General features: G+C 36.0%; 1 non-coding gene across 1 annotated transcript; it reads right to left on the reverse strand.

Annotated features, from left to right (window-relative positions):
- Positions 1-23,755: 23,755 nt before the first annotated feature.
- On the reverse strand, positions 23,756-23,840 carry TRNAQ-UUG (transfer RNA glutamine (anticodon UUG)). The gene has a single exon. It is a non-coding gene; the product is annotated as a tRNA-Gln (tRNA).
- Positions 23,841-24,680: the final 840 nt, after the last annotated feature.

A 24,680-nucleotide genomic window follows, 5' to 3' on the forward strand; every position in this document is an offset into this window, starting at 1 on the left:
TCTGGGCTGATGGCTCAGAGCCTGGAGCCTGTTTCCGATTCTGTGTCTCCCTCTCTCTCTGCTCCTCCCCCCGTTCATGCTCTGTCTCTCTCTGTCCCAAAAATAAATAAACGTTGAAAAAAAAAATTTAAAAAAAAGAACTAAAAAAAAAAAATTCTCTAGCTCTGTCTTACAGGGCTTTGTTCTCTTACCTCTAAGTTCCCATTAAAAAATATTTTAAACTTACTAATCATTATGTATGTACTTTATATACATACATACACATATATTTACCTGTATAACCCATTAGCACATTTCTTTGTTATATTGCTATTTTCTTTTAATATGTCTGTCTTTGTGAATAACAAGCCCCTGGGAGGACAAATAGATATTTTACTTCTGTATCTCAGCTTAACATATCCCAGTTAATTGAATTAGTGGAAATATCAAGCTACAATGAAATGGCAGCTAAGCACTGATACTCCAACCAATTGGGAATGGTAGATGGTAACTTTATGTATTCTTTAGTTAAAAGTCTCATACCCTCTTGTTAGGTCAAGGCAGAAAATAAACCAGACACTAGATATTTAAGTGAAACCTCCAATTTATTGTGCCTTGGGGGAAATACGTATGTCGTGTGTGTGTGTTTTCCTGAGATATGGAAAGTAGTTGGAACCATTAAAATAGATGATACACTCATTATAACAATTGAACTAGGAAACTAGGGAAAAAAATATTGGGATTGTTACTTTTCCTTTTCACAGATAATAATCCTCAAATATTTGGTCCCCTATTATTCGAATCTCAGGAGTATAGTAATGTGAAGTCATGAAAATGGCTGTTTTAAAATTTTCCTAATGCTCTATACATATCTAGGATAAATTAGCTATATTGAATTTTTTTCTTCTATGTAGCTTCCCCCAACCCCATAATTATTCTAGAAAATTTAGTTTGACTTATAGAAAGCCTGAAGCCATGAAAATCAAGTCGTTTTGAATCTTTTCAAACTATATACATTTTTTAATATAGAAAGTGTCATATTTTCATCCATCCAACATAATATGACCTAAAATTATTAATGGTCTAAGTTAAATAACTAAGCCCAAAATAACACATATCTGTTATTTCCCCCCAGTTTCTTTTTCCCCTTCTTTTGGTAAGAAACTTGTGGTATTATTTGGGAATAACACTTTCCTCATTAAATGTAATCTTGGTGTGGCTGTCAAAGACCTTGTATTTCTCTTACGGATAAATACTTCACATAAGCTAGGATGGATAATATCTTCTCCCTAGAATGTGACACTAGAGGAGGTACAGAAAACTGAAAATAATTGAGACCCTCAAATAGTTGTGGCTTACCCAGATCCAAGGAGCTTCCATGATTCCTGACCTGTTGAAGAACTGGTTCTACAAATTTTTCTTTTTCTTCTTTCTCTTTCTTTCTTTCTTTCTTTCTTTCTTTCTTTCTTTCTTTCTTTCTTTCTTTCTTTCTTCCTTCCTTCCTTCCTTCCTTCCTTCCTTCCTTCCTTCCACTTGTGGAGCTAGTTCATATCCTTCCAGCAAATTCAATTTATTTGAGTAGAACCATTTGGGTTGCTTGAAACTAAAGAACTTTAGCTAATTCACAAATTTACACATTTATTTAAGACAGAAGAGGAAAAAGGAAAAGTTGCAAATAACATGGAGACTGCATTAATTTGCAAGTGTTGCCTTAACAAAGTACTATACACTAGGTGGCTTCAAACACAGAATTGTATTTTTTGTTTAATATTGGAGGCTAGGAGTCTGAAATCATGGTGTCTAAGGCTTCTCTGTGGCTTATAGGTAAACTTCTCTTTGCGTCTATGTCTTAATATACTCTTCTTTTTTAAATGTTTATTTAATTTTTAATATTTATTTATTTATTTAGAGAGTGTGAGCATGCAGGGGAGGAGCAGAGAGAGAGAGAGAGGCAGAGAGAGGGAAAGAGAGAGAAAAAGAATCCCAAGCAGACCCTGTGCTGTCAGTGCAGAGCCACTCAGATGCTCCTTAATATATTCTGTTAAGGATACCAGTCATATTGTTAAGGCCTACTTTAGTGACCTCATTTTACTTAGTTACCTTCCTAAAGACCCTAACTCCAAATGCACTCACATTCTGAAATACTGGGACTTAGGGCTTCAACCTATGAATTTGGGGGGTATACAACTCAGTCCATAACAGAAACAATGTTATTGGGTTGGGGGTATAACTGCATTACTTATGGCCATGGAGAAATGGAGGCTTTTTAAAAATGTAACTAAGTGAAGTGATAAGGAAAAATGGGGGATTCAGAACATGCAAGTTAAGGTCAGAGAGAAATTCAGTAATATTTGGGCTGACTGATGGATTTTACATTTTATTGTCTGTAAGAAAAGACTTTAGAAGTATCATCACTTATTTTTCCCCACTGATTTGCACAAATATATATGTCTACATTAGTAATATGGAAAAAAATATCTCTAAAATTTGCTTTCTTGGAAATCAGATACACTTTGCATTCTTTATGAAAACTGAAAAATAAAAATGTTGCATTTACATTTATGGAGATGCTAATGCTGGTGGATTTTTCCATAACTGTTTTCAAGCATTTTAAAATATAAGCTAGAGTAAGCAATTATTTTACATCATGACTCAACATTACAAAACTAAAACAAAAGTTTAATGAAACCATGCTTTCCTTACCTATGTGTGATGCACTCTTATTTTTCTTTGATGTAATTCTAAAATATTTTCTTAAAAAAAATTGTCACCTTATTGTAGGATTTTTTTTACCTCAATATCCAGGGTTCTTTGTTTCACAGCTTCAAAGAATGAAGTGGTGGACACAAAAGTATAAAATTAGGAAGAGTAGTAGGAAAGCCCTCTTTACAGAGAGGGTACATTTAATGCCCACTGACAAAAGGCAAGGGTCCTTGTTTTATAAGGTTCTGGTCACCTCCCCCCCTCCATCCCTTCCTCCTTGTTCCTTCTCAGGTTCTACCCTTATTGACTGCATAGCTCTAGGTGCTGGGTTGTCCATTCCTGATTGGCTTGTTTCCATTGTATGAGGGGAGCTCTATGGCCATACTTGGGTCTTTTGTCAAATTCCTGAGAGGAACCTGGGGCGGAGGAGGGGGGAGTAGGTAACGTTATATTCTTAAAAGGAACCTTACATCTGAGGGGTTTGCTGTGGTGAGACACTCCCAGCATTGTTCCAAAATCTGTACTTTTCCTCACCCAGGGACTTCAGGTCCTAATAGTTCCCTCTCTGCCTCTTTTATCCTATCTATTCCCTATCATAACTGAATAAAATGATTTCATAACTCAGTAATCAGTCACAATCCGCAGTGTGAAAAATACTATACTACAGAAATTGCAGGAATAGTAATACCATTGTAGAGTGGGAAAGAACATTTTTTTATTATCAAAATATTTTGATATAAATTATCCATTATTCTCCATTATGTGTATAACTGTTATGCTCCCTTGTAACATCTTGAGTGAAAATAGTTCTATAGTAAAAAAGATGAAAAACATGTTTTTATTGAGTAATCCCCTTGTCCAAGTTATATTAAAAGACACAGGGCAAAATGCCATTTTTCTTCTTTTTTTAATGTTTTATTTTTATTTTATTTTTGAGAGAGAGTGTGTGCGAGTGGGGGAGGCACAGAGAGAGGGGGGCAGAGGATCTGAAGTGGGCTCCATGCTGACAGCAGTGAGCTTGATGTGGGGCTGGAACTCAGGAACTGCAAGATCACAACCTGAGCCAAAGTTGGATGCTCAACCAACAGAGTCACCCAAGCACCCCAAAATGCCATTTTTCAAAATATCTATTTACAAATTCTATAGTCAGTTTTGAAGAACTGTCTAATAGAATTTCTCACAGTGATGGAAATACTGTATAATCTGTGCTGTTGAATATGGTAGCCACATGTGGCTAGTAAGCATATGAATAATGTGTTATTAGAAGAATTAAAAATTTAATTTTATTTTACTAATGAAAATAGCCACATGTTGCTAGTGGCTGCCATATTAAGGAGCACAACTCAAGGACTTCCTCTATGACTCAAAGTGTTGGCATCTAACATGCTGCTAACCTTATTTTTAGAAAACTCTTTGAACAGAATTCTTGTAGAAATATCACGCTTTTCTTACCCACTATAAATAGACATTTATTTAAAACTGAAACTTCCATGTAAGGGTTATGTGTAGATGGTAAGGGGTAAAATGTGGTAATTCATATCAGTGGCAAATTAAATCTCATGTATGTATAGATATCAAGCAAAGGTTACAAGAAAGAAAGAAATGTCAAGCCCTCTACAGAGATTAAGTGTGGGATGCAAAGCACATTACCCTCAGGTGAGTGTTCAGAAATGCAAAGAAGGGTTCAAAGCCAAGTCACAGGTAGAGATCCAAATTGCTTGGCATAATTAAAGATGGGATGAAGCAAGTGGCTAAAATGCATAAGTTGAAAAAATGTGAATGAAGTCTTAAGGGTAAGAGGAGGCTGAGACCCAGAGCCAAAGGAAGGCTGGAATGAGTGGAGAAAACTGATCAATGAAAAATTTCTGGTAATAAGGGAATCTTAAATATAAGAACTTCTAGTTTCAATTTTAAAATCCTTAGCAAAACCATTAATATTTTTTGAAATAATATGACTGCACTAAACTCTCAGGGAATTTTGTGATATTCCGGAAACCAACGATATCAAAGAAATACAGTAGATATCTATATTGGGATTAAAAGTGTACAAAGAGGGTGGAGGGTCCCACGCGAGGCTTGATCTCACGATCCTCGGATCATGACCTGAACCCAAAGCAAGAGTTAGATGCTCAATCCCCTGAGCCATCTAAGAGCTTCTCCTTCTGACATTTTCATAAATAAGACTACGGGGATTGTGAAATCTTTACTATATTCTTGGCTTTGGCACTGATGTAGGATAAGATCTAATAAAATACATATGGGGTAATTTGATAACAATTGACCTTAGTTTAAAACACTGGTTGTTATGGAAATTTAGTTGTTTTTGAAACTTATTTAATAAGGAAATGTGTAGAATTTTCTACAAGTCAGGAACTCTTCTAATCACTTAAAAATATTCTGTTTATGGGGCGCCTGGGTGGCTCAGTCGGTTAAGCGTCCGACTTTGGCTGAGGTCATCATCTTGCGGTCAGTGAGTTTGAGCCCCGCATAGGGCTCTGTGCTGACAGCTCAGAGGCTGGAGCCTGCTTCAGATTGTGTGTCTCCCTCTCTCTGCCCCTCCCCCACCCATACTCGTGCTCTCTCTCGCTCGCTCTCTCTCTCTCTCTCTCTCCCTGTCAAAAATAAATAAACTTAAAAAAAATTTTTTTAATTCTGTTTATAATTGCCACAATATACCCACTTTTTAGTTGCAGAAATTGAAACAGTTTAAGCAATTCCTGCAAAGTTTCACCACTAGCGAGCAGAGGAATCCTGGAATCCAACATCAGCAGTGTATTCCTGGAGTTCATGCTCCTTGGGAATAAAAATTGTGCCAACAAAATGAATAGAAGAATAAATAAAGTAGGTTCTGGAATAAAACATATCTAAGCTCACCTCATTGATTTTCTAGCTATGTGACCTGTTTAAGTGATTTGTTTTTTCCATGTTGTATTGAATTTCAAGATTGAGTTTGAATTAAGGATTGAGTTTCAGTTAATCTATTGCCAGATTAAATATGATTTATACTTTGGATTTAGAATTTTACTTTTACTTTATTTTATTTTGTAATCTATTTGTTCACCAATAATTTTAAGTGCTTATTTTTTTCCAGGCACTCTTATTATAAGTATATAAGAACAACCATGGTTAACACAAAGGTTCCTGATCTTATGAAACTTATACGTTATATACCTATTAGCTCTTTTAACACCCTAATTAGTAGCCCAAACCATAATTTGATTGTGTCCCCATTTTGTTCCATTAGAATCCAATCAGTGCTCTCAAGGTATGCCTGAAGTTTATCGATTTGTCTTTGGAAGAAAAAAATAAAAAAAGATCATTTTACTGAACATCTGTTCCTTGGAGTCAGGTGATACATTTTTCAAATAATGTGACTGTCCTAACTAGTCTATATTTACCGAGGACAAAGGCAAGCTTCATTACAGATGAAAATGGTTGGCTTCCTGCCACAAGGATATCATCTCCTTGTCAAGAAACATTTGAGGCACATCAAAGAATGGTAATTAGTGTTAATAGGAAACCCAACAAAATCAATTCCTTTCCTGCATTTAGTCTCCCAGGAGGAGTTTGGCTTCAGCTCACTACTGATGGATAGGCTCCTTGAATTTGGGAGAATGGCACTATGATTATTTGGGCTGTTTAAACTAGAAATGTTTCTCTTAGGATTGCCGTACAATCACCATCACCCCTTTAGAGATACATTTGGATCTTGATTAGTCACCACAGTTCCACAGAGAGTGCAGTTAGAAAAAGATTGTATCTGACAATGAGCTCTACAAATCATTGCAATTTCTGGACAGGGTCAAGTGTAGTGAGTATTAAGAAGAAATAATACTGTGATCACAGGGTAAGTTAGATGTGCTTTGTATTATCCCAGCTGGTATATAAAGGATATTTTATTTGCTTTGTTTTTATTTGTTTGCCTTCTTAACATTCACTGCTCATTCTTTTGACAATAGCACACAGACCTGAATTCTTGGAATCACCTATTTCTCATTATTAGTCTTCTGGCTCCAACTATGAATATACTATCCAGCCCGGGCCAGTCGTCTTGTTATCTCTTCTAGCTACACTAGACTGGAAGCATGACTCAAGTCAGCCAGTCCAGTGAAACTGAATTCTTGCATTTTTATGGAACTATGAGGAAAATGAAAATCTCTTTTATGCTGAGACTGGTTGTTGAGAGCAGGATCCATTATAAGCTTAATAGCATTTGGGTTTTCCATGCAGGAAGAGACTGACTGACTGAATCCAAAATGGAGGAAAGCCACAAAACAAAGAGAAAACAAGTTCATGTGGTGTTGAGATTCTGACTCTAGCTTTCTGGAAGATCACTCGATCTGACCTTTCACTCTTAAGTTCTACAAGTCACCAATTCTTCTTCTATACAGACAATTTTGGTTTGACTTCTGTCTCTAGGAGTCATTTGGAATTGTTCAAACTTTCACTCTTGAAAAATAGGGCCCTATTTTTCCTTCTATGAGCCAGGAATGGAGAAGGGTGCCCATGTGGACTAAGGCACAGAAAACAAGGCCAAATCATGAGGCTATCTTGACTTAGAAAAGGTTATTCCATGAGTTGAAGTCCAAGGAGACAGTTAAAGGAAACTGGATCCAAAGCCAAAATTTGGAAATAAGTTCAGGTAACAGTTGTTGGCCAGACTTAAATATGGAGGTGAGGCAGATTCCCTGAAGACAGAGCCTTTAGTAAGGTGTATTTCAACTCACCTTTGGCTAATGAGCTAACTCCAGTGCAATTCACCAATGGGATAGATGCTCTGAATAAAGTAGCCTATAATATCTCATGGTAATATATTTGATATGTAATATATCTAACTTCTGAATGAGTAATTTTGATGAGAATCATACCCAAAAGAGCTTTAGCCAAGTGCATTGATAACTGATCAGGACTTTATATACAATAGCAAGAAGAGCCTTAGTTAACTAGGAAAACTTGTTTCCCTGCTACATAGATTAGTGCCTGTGATCGTACTGTGAGAGAATGCTTGGCATCACTCACATTCAAGGTATTAATGCTTCAATTTTTCTTTCTCATGTTTGAGTCTGTGTGATATGTTACTCATTACAATTCTTTCTGTGAGCAAATTTTGGCTTTCTGTAGGAACCTGTTATGGTATGGCCTAAGGCTCTACACATTAGCCTTCAATCCTTCACAACTGCCGCTTGAGTCATAATTAAAAGTTAGCTGAAAATGCCACAAAAATTGATCAAAGTGTTGTCCATTAGGCTGAGGTTCCAGGAGGAATATATTTTTGGTTTACAATATGTAGGTCATTTAAAAAAAATGGGAAAGAATGAAAGAAGCTTTTGACTATAACTCATTTATATTTCATGGATCAAATGCCTCAGCACTTACATTTTACTGAGTTTTAATTAAAGGATGCATCCAGTTTTATGTAACTATTAATAAATCCAAGACTTTCTATGAAGTATTGCTATGCTTCAACAACTTTTATAAAGTTCATTGTCCTGATCCTAAAACTGTTTCACTAAGGGGAGTTCATAAATGAGGAACATCCTCCTGAAGGTCTAATTGTATACTTCAGTTTGACACCCCCTTAAGTGGCAACCAACTTTACTTTCTTTGCAACCACTAAGATATCCCGCCTGATGTACAGGGCTCTGTAGAGCCTGTTATTATTTTAGCAGGCATGCTTTCAGTTAACACAACTCAGACCATCTTAATGAATATGAGGGAGAAAACAAGGAAGAGGAACAGAGTGAAGGAGAAGGACAAAGAAGAGAATGAGGAATTAGGTAGTTTGCATTAGGTACAACTGGATCCTGGAGTTTAAAAGCAGTGACATCATCTGGTGTATGCTCCTTATCCCCTCAACTCTCTGTTCCACTTTCCCTCCATGTTGCTCTCCTTTACATGGCAATCAACCAATGGTAAATCAGAACTTACAGCATTTCAGCTTAGTTACCACACTGGAAGGAAGTCAACTTATTATTTTTGTCCCAGATTCTCTGTATAAATCCAAGGAAGTACTCACCTTAGTTCTGTTTGTGTATGTTAACAATAAATAGGAAGTCAAGTCTGACTATGTGATATCTGTGTTATTCTTTGTTACAGGAGGGCTAATAGTGACTCACTGGCAGATTGTATCATCTCAGGTATCAGAAACCTTCCTTATGTCTGCTTATATCCCCTTTTCTACTAATGGATAGGCTGTGTATGTAACCGATCTGTACATACTAGCTATTTACCAGCAATAGAGTGCTTGTTCCATGAGAACACCATACTACTTGAATACACAAAGTATCTTTGAATGACCACAAAATTCCAAAGCACCAAGTTTTTTCGCATTTCCAGGCCTTCTTGCATGCTTTTCTCATTTCCCTTCTCTATTATTCTTCATCATCTGGCCCATAAGTATAATTTTCTGAGGGTTTTTACCTGATTCCCCTTCCCCTCAGACCAGGGTAAGACCTTGAGTTTACCTTTTCATAGCGCCTGTTTTGTTTTGTTTTTCCTTTATAGCATCTATTTTAATTGGGTGATTAATTGGGTAATATTTCTGTTTTGTTTCTTATTGCTTGTGTTATTTGTTGTTTTGGAATTATGTGGAAATAAAACCTCAGGGTGGGAAGATGTAAGTGACACAAAAGACTTTTGTGATTTCCCTTTTAAGTCTGAAGTTCTTCTATTATTTCTTAATAATTTGAAATGTTAAACAAAGTGATATTAGTTAGCATATATAATCACAATGTCTATGCTCTACCCTATCAAGAAGATGTTAATTAATTGCTTTTTTAATTCCTCTGTTTGGTGTGTTAAACACAGCAATACATGATTTATCATCTTCACAAAACATGAAAGCTAAAGGTTACAATAGTATTTTACTGACTGAAATACAAAAACAGGTGGCAATTACCACAATATTGTGTTCTGAGGTTAAAACACTGGCAAATCAAATAACAATTCATCAGCAGATGCTGTATTAAGTTAATCCCTCCAATTCTGGATATAAAAAAAATCTAAGCTCATGACAACAATGTGCAACAAGAAAATACGGAGATGTGCACAGAACACTGGATTTTTGTATACAAAAATGTTTTGCTAAGATTCCCACCACAGTCAATTTTCTTTTGGTTAGGAATTCATAGCAAGTTATCACTACTGATTTCTCAAAGCCACATTTATTAAAGATTCATAGCTCTGAGTTGTCTTATAATCTTATTTTTAAATACCTTTTCAAAATTTGTTTTTCAACTGTTATAATCTTTTCCCATTTGCTGCTAGTATTCGTTCAACAAAATCATGATGTCACACGTGCACTTATTCATTCAATTAATTGTTTTGTTTTTTATCAACCTTTACTATATAAATAGGCCACTCTGCTAGGTGTTGCAGGAGATACATTGAATTTTTTTCTACAAGAACATGCAACTGGTTCTCCTATCAGAAGTGTTCATACCATACCATATATGATTATATGACAAGACACTAGTGATGTTTTGGAAAAGTATATGGTAAATGTTAAAAAAATTAAATATATAATGTATGCTATGTGTTCTGAGAATTTTTTCTTTTTACAGTAGAGAATAGTAATCAATGAAGACTTCTTGGAGGTAGTATGAATTAAAGACTTTGGAGAATGCGTAAGAGTTGAGTAGAAGAATGAGCAAGGGAATTCCAAAGAGGAAAATAGTATAAAAGAAATACAGAGAAGGAGGCCTGAGTATAACATATAGAAAGAACCACAGTAGAGCATTACTGTAAGAGAGAGTAGGGATACAGGAGGGGAAGGGGAAGAGATTTGGGAGCCAATGAAACTACCATCCAAGTATCTTGGGGAACAGAACAAATGTTTTATAAGATCTCAGTGATAAAGAGATGCCATCCACTTTGCACAGTGAAGGTGAAGAACAAGGAAATATGCCCATTAGAGAGAACATCACATGCAAAAGCCCAAAGGAGACAAAATGTTAATTATTTAAAGCACTACAAGAAGTTCAATATGAATAAAAGACAGTGATTATACATGGAAAGGTGAAGGAGAAAACAATGGTTGGGATTGTGAGAGATGAGTCTGGGGAGGCGGATTGGCTACAAAGTTATTTTCTATCATGTTAAAAAGGCTGGATTTTGTCCTGCCAGCACTGGGAGCCACTGAAAAGAGAGAACAAGGTCAAAGCTGTATAGTCCATCATATTAAGCTGCAGAAGGAACTATTTAAAAGAGAGAGGCACTATTGGAGGCAGGAAGAACTAATGCTAGAAAATTGGAGTGATTCAGATGATAGAGTGGTGAATTGGACTCTGGTGGCATGGGAATAGAAGGAAGTAACTGGATGAGTGACAAAGAAAAAGAACTAGAAATTTCTATGTGAAAAGATGATGGTAGGGTCATTTTAGGACCTTCATGGTCCATATATTCTACTCTGAGAGTCTTCACCCCATGTTGTACTAGGCATATTAAAATATACCCACAATCCCATACAAGTCATAATTATAATAAGTAAATGGAAATAGAAGTTTCTAATTTTTACAATTTTGAGTTTATGAGGTACTTTTTAAAATAATTTTAACCTTATTATGTTGATTATACTTTACGATTTTTGTATCTACATAAGAATTATATTAAACTGCAGTTGCCTAGCTGCCAGAAAATGATTTGTGGACAATTAATTTTATTGTTTCTGTTTTCATATGTGTGTATGTAAGTTTTATATATTAACTCAAACATTTTCAGAGCCATACAAAAGCTTGGTGGTACTAGGCACTGTACCTTACATGGAAAATTGGTTTGAATGGTGTTGATCCTCGCTTGTCTACCAGAAATCACAAAAGGAAGAACAAATAACATTCCAAGTGCCTCCGACCATGCATTTGTAGTTTAACATACTGATCGTCTAAATCAATTCTTTAAATTTAATCAACTTCTTCAGAGTTCTCCAGGTCATGGGCCAACTTTGTCTACCTCCTTAGGTGGATGGTGGTGTTGAACTCAAAGAAAAACAAAGTGAAGTGGGAAATCTGCATTCTACTCAGCCCCCTCTCATAAACACAGTCATCTGTGTTCTTCAGGAGGGAAGCAAAGAACACAGCTGCTGCTATATCCCATGCCATCCCAGACCACTCAGTGGAGCTATTTCCAGTAATCAAACGGCCCAGCATGTTGCAGAAGGGCAGGTGCTGCACTGACGTCAGTCTCCTTCAGGGCCAATCTTCAGCCTGCACATATTCATCTACCCATTAAAAGTGCACCCCATGAATCCTCACTGACAACAACATGTCATAGCAACAACGCTGAGACTTTCTCCTTGGCCAGTTGCCACTTCCATGGAAATCAACAATTTCCAGCTATGCCTTCTAATGGAGCAGAGTGAGGAGTAAGAAAGTAAGGTACTTTATGATGCTACGGTAGTGAAGTGAACTCGCGTCAAAGCTCTACATTTCATAACAAATTAAGACAGAAACTGAATTTTCTTGAAAAAGAAAATGTTCTTCAAAAGTGTTTTTTTCAGTTACCAATATCTTACATAAAACACTCAAAATCTGATTTACCATTATGTCAAAGGAACATTAGATATCTTTGACCTAAGTAATTTGATATAAATGTGTCATGCAGACAATTGAGATTGATATTCAGCCCTCATACATTTTTGCTGTGATCATCACTTTTCAGGAGGAAAAAAAAGTAAACCAGGAGAAGGATTAGGAGGATACAGGGAGGAAGAGAAAAAAGAGAAAGAAAAGAAGAAGACAAAAAAAATTGAAACAGAAAGAGAAAAATTCTGGAAAAATCAGTTTACCTTTTTCTCCTCTACACAAATGGTTGTTAGTTCAAACGCTTTTTTTTTTTTAAATTTCTGATCCTAATTATATGGAGCCTCCACCCCAAATCAAGTTCTTAGTGAATATAAAAGTGCTATCTCCAGATTGAGTTCAGTTTTTTTCTTCCTCTTTTTAAAAAAAAGTCCAAAATTTAATCTGTATTATTCATTCAAATCCTTTAGATTAAAAATTATGCCCATAGTTCAACTGGACCTTTAACTCTAGTCAAAATTAGTTTTTCTAGGGACCCACACACATCAGACACCCTGTTATCTAATTCTATAAAAGATTAGTCCATACCATCTTATCTCAGAAAACTTTATCTCCAGCTTCTAGAATGTGATCACCCACTGCGGTCAATATAGAAACTAGCAATATAAAAAAAGGCTAATTTGTTTTCTCATTCTTGTGTGTGTTCATTGATCTCCAGAGAAAGACTAAACTTATCCATGAATGTGAAGCAAGCATTACACTTCCATGAACATGATGCAGGTATCGGGCTACAGAGTAACTGAAACCCCTGGACTCCAATTCCGACAAATAGAAAATATTATATAAATGTGCACTGATTTCTCTAACCCAGTATCTAATCTGTAGTGTCTTGGTTCTAAATTTTGGTCCTGAACCTAAGCTGCCTAAGCAGTGCCTGTTACCATGCAAAGAAGAAAAGAAAGTGGATGATAGGAAGTTACTTCTTTGTTGTGCTCTGAAGCTAGTTTTCTCTCCAAACACCTTTTTGCTTTTGTTCACTGAGAGAAGTTGATCTGCAAAATAACTGCTAGTGGCCAGTTAATTGATTTAACTTGTGGTAAACTATCTGTTGGAAAATCTAGACAATATTTTTGTGTAGTCCATTTCTTCCCTCAACACACTCTGTAAAGAGCCTCTGTTTAATTATTAGGACAGTGAATTGAGAGTAGATATTATTCCCATCAATTGTTATTTTCCCCAGTATCAAGGTCATTTCCTGTTGGTTCAGTTACATTGCATGAAAATACCACTTATTGTAACAACCTTCACTGATACATGTTAAATCTCCTCTACTTTCTCGTCTGTATTTGAGACAATCACCTTAAGTTGTCTTGCCTCATGAAGTTTTTCTGCAATAATTATCATCCCTTTTCTGAACTTCTATAGTCAGGATGTTTGGTACCATACTGTTTTTCTCATTATTTTATTAGTATTTTATCCTCAAATACGATAGAAGCTTTTTGAAAACAATAACTGTATCTTTACTACATTACCTCCACAGCCCTTCTTTGAGCTGTTATTTACTGAGAGCACATCACATGCTAGACCCTGAGGTCTATCCTTATATTTGAGGACATGGAGAAGATGAACTTGAATCCGTTTTCTAGGAAAGCTTTCAATCAAGTGGTGGTGATAGATTTGTGAAATAATGAGTTCGGGAAGATGTAAGAAGAAGAGTTGTGAGGACACAAAAGATGGGCAATGAATTTTGCTCAACAGATATTTAATCTTGGTTCTAAAGAACAAATAGTAGTTTATTAGGATAAAAGTTAGAAAAGGGGTCAAGAAGAGAAAATCCCAGGCAGAAGTAACAGCACAGAATAATGAACAGAATTTCTCTGACATTTAGCAAAAAACTATGTAAACATTAGGGGCTTTAATAACAGTTTCATTTTGATTAATGCAGTTCCTCCATATTGGCTGCGAATCTCAAGATTAATATTTTCTGCAGACTGTAGGCAGAAGCAAAGTTCTTTTACTTTGTATTTAATGTGTTACCTTATATAAAAGCTGAGCCAATTCAGTTATAAAGAGAAACTTGCCAAATATTCAATTTGATGTATTTTGGTGATGTAAACCTACAGAATATCTTAAGCCTTTAATATTCCCTACTGTTCTATTATAATTAACATGAAAACTCTGTTTGAAGGACAAAGTTTAGTCTACAAAGGCACAGACTGAAGTTATAGCATTTGCATCTTGGTTGATGTCCCTTATGAAAATAAGGAAGGCTTATGCTCAAGTGGGAAGGAGAATACTGCCCCAGTAATCTATTTAGGTACAAATACACGCTTTGACTCTAAATTCTAATCACTTTAGTGTTTTCCCTTTCATAGCAGAAATAGTTTCACTAACATTGTGAAAGCATATTTATATTTAATTAGACTCTACAGATGCTTTGTGAATGCTTAGAGCTTTATGTATGTGCCATGTTAGATAAGAGGGATATAAGCAGTGAACAAGAGAGACACCAACCTGTGATTGCACACTGTCTTCTAACAGAAAAGAGGTCAACTAGGAATGGCTGACCATGACTCTGTGATCAGAAGATTCAAATGGCTCACTGTCCCTTTGTAAAATATTCAGTATTATGACCTGTAAGACCCTACTAGGTCTGCTCCTACATAATTCCCCATCATCATCACCAACTACTCTTTTCTTCCCACTTAACTCTATTTAGAAACATAGATCTCCTGTTTTTCTTCAAAAGTATCCAGCTTAAATTATCAGGGAATACTGTGAAAAATTATATGCCAACAAACTGGACAACCTGGAAGAAATGGACAAATTCCTAAGCACCCACACACTTCCAAAACGCAAACAGGAAGAAATAGAAAACTTGAACAGACCCATAACCAGCGAAGAAATTGAATCAGTTATCACAAATCTCCCAACAAATAAGAGTCCAGGACCAGATGGCTTCCCTGGGGAATTCTACCAGACATTTAAAGCAGAGATAATACCTATCCTTCTCAAGCTGTTCCAAAAAATAGAAAGGGAAAGAAAACTTCCAGACTCATTCTATGAAAACAGCATTACTTTGATTCCCAAACCAGACAGAGACCAGCAAAAAAAGAGAACTACAGGCCAATATCCCTGATGAATATGGATGCAAAAATTCTCAATAAGATACTAGCAAATCGAATTCAACAGCATATAAAAAGAATTATTCACAATGACCAAGTGCGATTCATTCCTGGGCTGCAGGGCTGGTTCAATATTCACAAATTAATCAATGTGATACATCACATTAATAAAAGAAAAGAACCATATGATCCTGTCAATCGATGCAGAAAAAGCATTTGACAAAATTCAGCATCCTTTCTTAATAAAAACCCTTGAGAAAGTCGGGATAGAAGGAACATACTTAAACATCATAAAAGCGATTTATGAAAAGCTCACAGCTAATATCATCCTCAATGGGGAAAAACTGAGAGCTTTCCCCCTGAGATCAGGAACACGACAGGGATGTCCACTCTCACTGCTGTTGTTTAACATAGTGTTGGAAGTGCTAGCATCAGCAATCAGACAACAAAAGGAAATCAAAGGCATAAAAATTGGCAAAGATGAAGTCAAGCTTTCACTTTTTGCAGATGACATGATACTATACATGGAAAAACCAATAGACTCCACCAAAAGTCTGCTAGAACTGATACATGAATTCAGCAAAGTCATAGGATACAAAATCAATGTACAGAAATCAGCTGCATTCTTATACACTAATAATGAAGCAAGACAAACTGATTCCATTCACAATTGCACCAAGAAACATAAAATACCTAGGAATAAACCTAATCAAAGATGTAAAAGATCTGTATTCTGAAAACTATAGAAAGCTTATGAAGGAAATTGAAGAAGATACAAAGAAATGGAAAAACATTCCATGTTCATGGATTGGAAGAATAAATATTGTTAAAATGTCAATACTACCCAAAGCAATCTATACATTCAATGCAATCCCAGTCAAAATTGCACCAACATTCTTCTCGAGGCTAGAGCAAGCAATCCAAAATATGTATGGAACCACAAAAGACCCTGAATAGCCAAAGTAATATTGAAGAAGAAGACCAAAGCAGGAGGCATCACAATCCCAGACTTTAGCCTCTACTACAAAGCTGTAATCATCAATACAGCATGGTATTGGCAAACAAAACAGACACATAGGCCAATGGAATAGAATAGAGACTCCAGAATTGGACCCATCAAAGTATGGCCAACTAATCTTTGACAAAGCAGGAAAGAATATCTAGTGGAAAAAAGACAGTCTCTTTAACAAATGGTGCTGGGAGAACCGGACAGCAACATGCAGAAGAACGAAACTAGACCACTTTCTTACACCATTCATAAAAATAAACTCAAAATGGATGAAGGACCTTAAATGTGAGACAGGAAACCATCAAAATCCTAGAGGAGAAAGCAGGAAAAAACCTCTCTGACCTCAACCACAGCAATTTCTTACATGACACATCTCCAAAGGCAAGGGAATTAAAAGCAAAAATGAACTATTTTGGGACCTCATGAAGATAAAAAGCTTCTGCACTGCAAATGAAACAATTAACAAAACTAAAAGGCAACCAACGGAATGGGAAAAGATATTTGCAAATGACATATCAGACAAAGGGCTAGAATCCAAAATCTATAAAGAGCTCACCAAACTCCACAGCTGAAAAACAAATAACCCAGTGAAGAAATGGGCAGAAGACATGAATAAACACTTCTCTAAAGACATCCAGATGGCCAATAGACACATGAAAAGATGCTCAACATCACTCCTCATCAGGGAAATAGAAATCAAAACCATACTGAGATACCATCTCACACCGGTCAGAGTGGCTAAAATGAACAAATCAGGAAACCATAGGTGTTGGTGAGTCTGTGGAGAAAGGGAAAGCCTCTCACACAGCTGGTGGGAATGCAAACTGGTGCAGCCGCTCCGGAAAACAGTGTGGAGTTTCCTCAAAAAATTAAAAATAGATCTACTCTATGACCTAGCAATAGCACTGCTAGGAATTTACCCAAGGGATATAGGAGTGCTGTTGCTAAGGGGCACTTGTACCCCAATGTTTATAGCAGCACTCTCAACAATAGCCAAATCATGGAAAGAGCCTAAATGTCCATCAACTGACAAATGGATAAAGAAGATGTGGTTTATATATACGATGGAATACTACTTGGCAGTGAGAAAGAATGAAATCTGGCCATTTGTTGCAATGTGTATGGAACTGGAGAGTGTTATGCGAAGTGAAAAAAGTCAGGCAGAGAAAGACAGATACCATATATTTTCACTCTTATGTGGATCCTGAGAAACTTAACAGAAGACCATGGGGGAGGGGAAGGGGAATAAAAAGTTACAGAGAGGGAAGGAGGCAAACCATAAGAGACTCTTAAATAGTGAGAATAAACTGAGGGTTGATGGGGATGGGGTGGAGAGGAAAGTGGGTGATGGGCATTGAGGAGGGTGCCTGTTGGGATGAGTACTGGTTGTTGTATGGAAACCAATTTGACAATAAATTTTATATTAGAAAACAAAAAACAAAAAAAAATATCCAGCTTACTCCCATTCTTGAGCATTTTCATTTGTTGCTACCTCAGCAAGGATATCTTCACTAATTTCATCTAAGAGACTATTCAAATATTATCTGCCTGGAGGTCATTTTTGACCATGGTATTTAAAATACATATTATCAACCTGTATCATCCTCTAATAGTCTTGGTGGCTCATATCATTTTCTAAAATAATATCACACACACCACTTTAAATGTTTCTTTTCTAAAGAGAAAAGGGAGTTTGACTCTCCTCTTTACAACCATATCATCAGTTTCTTAATGCTTTGCACATAACAGATATTTCTTATTTTTCTCTGGAGTTGGTTCATGTATGCAAAATAAAATGAAAAGAGAAGAAAATTTTTCGAGTATCTTTTCTCTTTAGAAATTTGCACCAAATCCAACATAGATTTTTAGCTCTATTTTGTCTATCTCTACTGCAATGCTAGAAAAGGAAAAACAAACAAACAAAAAAACATACATCTGTTAAGCACTTGACGTAGGAAAATTAGAGTAACATCAAGATAATATTCTCTTACATTTGAGATACACATGTGCACATTCAAATAATTCCCAATGTGAATTTCCTGAATTGGGGGTTGTAATATAGAATACGTATCAGGGGACTAGTTTTCTGTCTATATATAACTGCATAAATTTGGAAAAGTTAATCACCCATTAAATGCCTCAGTTTTCTCATAAAGATAAACATTTCAGTGTTTTGTGGATGTTTATAAATGTTAAAAAATGAATTTCTCAGTCACATAATCTTCAGTAATGGTGGGTTTGATATCAGGTAAACAACTTTACCACAAGATTCTTATTAACCATTATTTATAATGAATGTCCTTATGGGCTTTGAATAGATTGTTTCCAACATTACTTGACTTCAGGTATCTTTTAACACAAAGCACAGTGGAAGGGATGTTTCATCATATCCCTTTCAGGAAAGGCTGTGCTAAATGATTCTAAGTTCCCCTGCAATGTGGAATACTATGGTTCTATGACATTTCAAGCCCTGATACAATCTATTATTGATTCATGCTCAGTAGTAAAGGAGATGGCCAGTGGAACCTGAGACTAACTGAGAGTAACCTAAATAAAAGGTCAACTATTTGAACACCAAACAAACTAACTTGCCCAATTTTAGTGGAACATGTAGCTACTACAAATTCCCATATATATTTGAGTGAATAAATTGATTGTTGAATTTTCTCTCTTTCTTCTTCTTTTATTATTTTAGCAATTAAGGAAAAAAGCCCTAAAGATTCTGTTCTATAGTATATGTGTAGAATAGTCTCTGATCTTACACACAAAAAGTTCTCTTCCAGTCCTCGGCCTCAGTATGGAACACTAACATCAAAATATTAATGGATATTTGGGTGTTTCATTCTATGCAGAAATTATTTTCCATTCCATGCAAAAAAAAAGTTGTTTTATTTTGCTCTAATAATATATCAAGTCAATATCAGAACTATTCCAGATAAACAGCATCAAAGTATTCGTTACACAGATATTTACTGAGCTCCTAATAATTGGTTCTAGAACTGCAGCATTCAATAAGACAGATCCTGATCCTGCTGGCAGGGATTTAAAATGTAGCTTGAGGGGCACCTGGGTGGCTCAGTCGGTTAAGCGGCCGACTTCGGCTCAGGTCACGATCTCACACTCCGTGAGTTCGAGCCCCCGCGTCGGGCTCTGGGCTGACCGCTCAGAGCCTGGAGCCTGTTTCCGATTCTGTGTCTCCCTCTCTCTCTGACCCTCCCCCGTTCATGCTCTGTCTCTCTCTGTCTCAAAAATAAATAAACGTAAAAAAAAAAAAATTAAATGTAGCTTGAGACAAACATAGTAAACCAGTAAATACATGTATAATCATTTGATTTTGATTATGAAATATATCATGAAGAACCACAGGGTGCTATTAGGCCATATAATATAGGGAGTCCAATTTGGTGTGGTGAAACAGTGAAAATTTTCATGGGAATAGAGTATTGATGCTGGGATGTGAAGAGTTAGTAGGAGATGACAAGGAAAGGTAAATAAAAAAGAAACGCTGTAATGGGAGGGAAGAACATTCCAGGAAGAGGGAAAGCTTAACAGCAGAGAAGACTGATTTAAAGAATTCCATGTAGGGTTGACAGAATTGGCAGATTGGCAGGATAAAATACAGGATGAACCGTTAAAATCAAATAACACATAAAACAATATTTTTTCAATATAATTATATCTTAAATGTTGTAGAGGATAACAGTAAAACGCTTTAAGAAATGGTTACCTGGAATTCAAATTTAACTGCGCATTGTAAATTTTATCTGGCAACCTAAATTACAAGAACTGACAAATGTTCAAAACCCTTCAAGCAGGTAGGAGAGAGACTAAAGATGAACAAGAGAAATTCTTTTGCCTTTTAGTTACTCACCCATGTATTCTGCAAATACTTTTAATAGACTTAATGTGCCATGCAGAATCTTCAATATGTCTTGGGATTAAGTAAAAAAAAAAAAAAATGATACACAGATTCTCTACCATGCTACTGATCGAAGATTTTGATGAACACTTCTCTGTACTACTGATCCCTGGCACAACCCTTGGCACAGAGGTGACTCCTCTAGTGAGAGAAATTTAGTAAATAAAATATCATACAAGTAGAGTAGCAGTGTTGTTAGATATCCACTGGTCTTGGTTCCATAATGAAAAGTTAGCGTTTCATTTATACATAGGATACACTTAAAATTTAGCTCAATTGCTTTCTAATGATCATCTTGCCTCCTATTCTCTGGGTCCTGCCTCTGAGCCAGTGGTTTTCGATTTGTGTTTTAGAGAGGATCCACAGGGTTAAGTATATGGTACCATTTGGGCTTTGCACTTTAGTTTCCACCACAATATCATCTCAAAGATGGCTGACTGCCTCCACAGGTGCTTACTGTCATATTGCACATCAGTAATTTTTTTTTATTTACTAGAAAATTATAATACTCTTCTAAACTAATGAACATATTCACATGATCATTAATATTAAAAAAATCCCTGAAATGCTCTCCAAACACCATCAACCAACCGTTTGATCTAGTTCAGTGGTTTCTCAACTAGTACACATTTGGCAATATCTGGAGACATTTTTGATTATCATGACAGGGAGGGGGTCATGAGGAGGGAGGGAAGCTATTATGGGCATCTAGTGGGTAGGAAACAGGGATGCTGGTAAACATCCTATAATGCATAGGAGAATCCTCCAAAACAAAGAAATGTCCAAAATGTTAATAGTACCATTAATAAAAAAAAAAAACCTGATATAAATTAGTAGCTAATCCAATCTTGTTTGAAACGTAATGGTTTAACTTATAGCAATCAAAATTAAAAAATATAAGACATGAATGAAAATAGTTCGATTATTTTAAGATAATAGGAGTTTACCATTCTAGACTACTTATTATATGTTAGACTACTGTGCACATTTAAACTTTACAAAAATACACTGAGATTATTTGCATTAGTTTTCACTTTAAATTTTAGGAAACTGAGACTTGAGATCATTAGCTAACTTGACAATAACTAGTAGAGTTTATATTTGAACATAGGTACTCTGATACCAAAACCTACATGCATTTCCCCCTCTAGAATATACCCTTCTTCAATGAATATATTTTTCAGTGGAATGATCCCAGTACATAATTGATTCTGCAGCTCAAAAACTTGTTTAACTGAAATTGTAGTAACTCCCTCTGCCTGAATATTGCCAACATTTCAACCTGACGTACACTTTTTTCCACCAATAATTACAAGTATGCCTACTCCTCATAATTCTGGATATATATTGCCTTGATTAAACACCATATGTTATGTTCTGAGTTGAGTCGATGTGTTTATTTCTAAAGGTTTATTGCTATTGGAGACTTCCAGCACCCTCTGCACACATGCACATACATGCCTTAAAGATTTCCTTCTCTGCCTCCATTCCCAAGGAAGGGAATATCTTAACCTGTTCACAGTAATAATTTTCAGCTTCAGTGTCAGTAACCACATAATCTTCATGCCTAAATACTCGCATTTTCTTTTGGCTAAACTCTTTGTTCTTTTACATTTAGATTTAACTCCAAATGTAAATGGTGTTATTCAAGTCCATTAAATCCTGACAATCATTCCATCAATTTCACAGGAAATTTCCTTCCTAATTACCACTTAAAATAATACATACCTTGCTATTTTTATGTTCATATATTCATTGTTGCTACATACAGTTAAATAATGAAAGCCACACAGAGAGAGGCAAAATCATATCTACAAATCATTGCAATAAATTGGATGTTTATTCACAGAAACATCTAATTGATAATCATTTGCTGGCAAGATTGGACAAGTTTCAAAGTGACTCCAAAGGAGATGCAAGCATACTGTTAAAAAGAAAATCTGCACAGAGCATAATAAGGTAAGGACATTTGTATTTGCTAAGGGAACTATTGTCCCCATTACAAAATGAGTCTAGTTTTGAGGCTGAGATTTCATTTATTCACTCTGATGTTAACTGTGAGCCTAGAATCATTTGGTTTCAATGAAAGGAGAATGTTGTTTCTGATCAAGCAAATTCTAAATAAAACACTGCCAGTTCACATTTGTCATTTGGATTTATTTTTTCATTTCTTTCTGAATCCTACCTTAACACCTGCATATACTCTTGATGGAGATGGAAACTGGTTTGATCCTGTTGGAGAGAAATTTAGAAACAAGAATGCTGCCCTTTAGCGTTCTTGTTGGAGGCATTAGAAACTGACTAACCAAAAGAGGCAGATAGGGATTTTGATGTTAGGATACCTCAAAGTTCATAGAACGGAAATGACCAGGTTCAACCAGAGCCAAAAAAGCATTGTGTGGAGGTGCAGGGATCAGGGGCCAATGAATGTCTCTTAGGTAGCCTGAAATAAAATAAACCATGTCTAAGCATTTTGGCTTTTTTTACTAAACTATTCATTTTCATATTTCAAAGAGATAGCATTTGGTTTTCCTACCATGGGTCACATGATCAATATTTTTCTAAGGCAGAGCAGGAAACTGACATTTCCACATGAACATATGCAAATAGCAGAAAGATTATTGCTAATAAATAAGCAGATAGACTCATCATTCATATCAGAAGCCTAAAAAATAAGCATTCCTTATTTTTTAATCAAGAAACCAAACTTTGGATCATAATCTGGGGAAATATTCAAAGAAGTTTTCAAAATTTATATCTAATAGCTATGAAAAAAACTGAAAAAAATTTAAACATGATTTAAAAAAATCCGATTAAGAGTCTGAAAGTATAATCCAATTTTTGTTTAAAGGACAATGTATTTATGTATTTAGGACAAGGTGCCATATGAAGGTATATTTTAAGCAATTTTACTATGAATTTATTCTTTTTTATCTTTATATATATTTTTGAGCTTCACTGAATTATAATTGACAGGTAACATTGTGTAAGTTTAAGGTGTACACATGATGATTATTTCATGAATGTATATGTGGGAAAGTGATTACCACCATAAGGTTAGTTAACACTTCCATCATCATATAATTAACATTTGTGTGTGTGTGTGTGTGATCAGAACATTTAAGATCTACACTCAGAAAATTTCAAGTACATGATATATATCATTAACTATAGTCACTGTGCTATACATTAGATCTCTAGAACTTACTCATACTATTACTGGAAGTTTGTCCCCTCTAACCAACGTCTGTCCATTTCTCCTATCCCCCAACCCACAACAACCAGCATTCTACTCTGTTTCTATGAATTTGGCTTATTTTAGCTTGTACATATAAGTGTGATCATATAGTATTTGTCTTTCTCTGTCTTCTTTTTTTTATTTAAAAAAAATTTTTTAACATTTATTTATTTTTGAGACAGAGACAGAGCATGAACAGGGGAGGGTCAGAGAAAGAGGGAGGCACAGAATCTGAAACTGGCTCCTGGCTCTGAGCTGTCAGCACAGAGCCTGACGTGGGGCTCGAACCCACGGACCGTGAGATCATGACCTGAGCCAAAGTCAGATGCTTTACCGACTGAGCCACCCAGGCGCCCCAACTCTGTCTTATTTCACTTAGCATAATGCCCTCAAGGTCTATCTATGTTGCAAAAGGCAGGATTTCCTTATTTTTCATGGCCAAATAATATTTGTGTGTGTGTGTGTGTGTGTGTGTGTGTATACACACACACACACACATACACACTATGTTTTCTTTATTCATTCATCCATGGATACACACTTGTTTTCACTTCTTGGCTATTGTGAATAACATTGCAATGAATAAAGGGGTGAAGATACCTCTTCTAGATAATGATTTCATTTTTTTTTTTGGATTTATACCCAGAAATGGGATTGCTAGATCATATGGTAGTTCTATTTTTAGTAATTTGAAGGACTGTCATACTGTTTTTCATAGTGACTATATCAGTTTGCCTTCCCATCAATATGACACAAGGGTTCCCTTTTCTCCATATCCTTACCAATGCTTGTCATCTCTTGGTTTTTGTTGTTGTTGCTGTTGTTGTTTTGATAATAGCCATTCCAACTGGTGTGAGGTGCTATCTCATTGTGGTTTTGATTTGCATTCCCTTGATGATTAGTAATGTTCAGCACCTTTTCCACGTACCTGTTGGCATTCATATATCTAGGTCCACAAGAAATTACCCTAGGCACAGAGGAGGACCAGGTTCATAGGAACCCAATGGGAGCCTCGATTTGTGGGAACTTGCTGCTGGAGTGGGCTAAAAACTTGGTTTCCAGGGAGACCAGCTGGAGCCTAGAGCCATGGGAGCCATCAAGGGCTGTGGCAGCCAAAATGGCACTGTGGTAGACTGGGATACTGGAGCTGCAGGAGTCTACCTGGCACTGATGTGGGTCTGCTACTAGGGTC

The sequence above is a fragment of the Herpailurus yagouaroundi genome, unplaced genomic scaffold (genome assembly GCF_014898765.1).
Source record: "Herpailurus yagouaroundi ecotype Mexico unplaced genomic scaffold, PumYag 29, whole genome shotgun sequence".
In the NCBI taxonomy this organism is placed as follows: domain Eukaryota; kingdom Metazoa; phylum Chordata; class Mammalia; order Carnivora; family Felidae; genus Herpailurus; species Herpailurus yagouaroundi.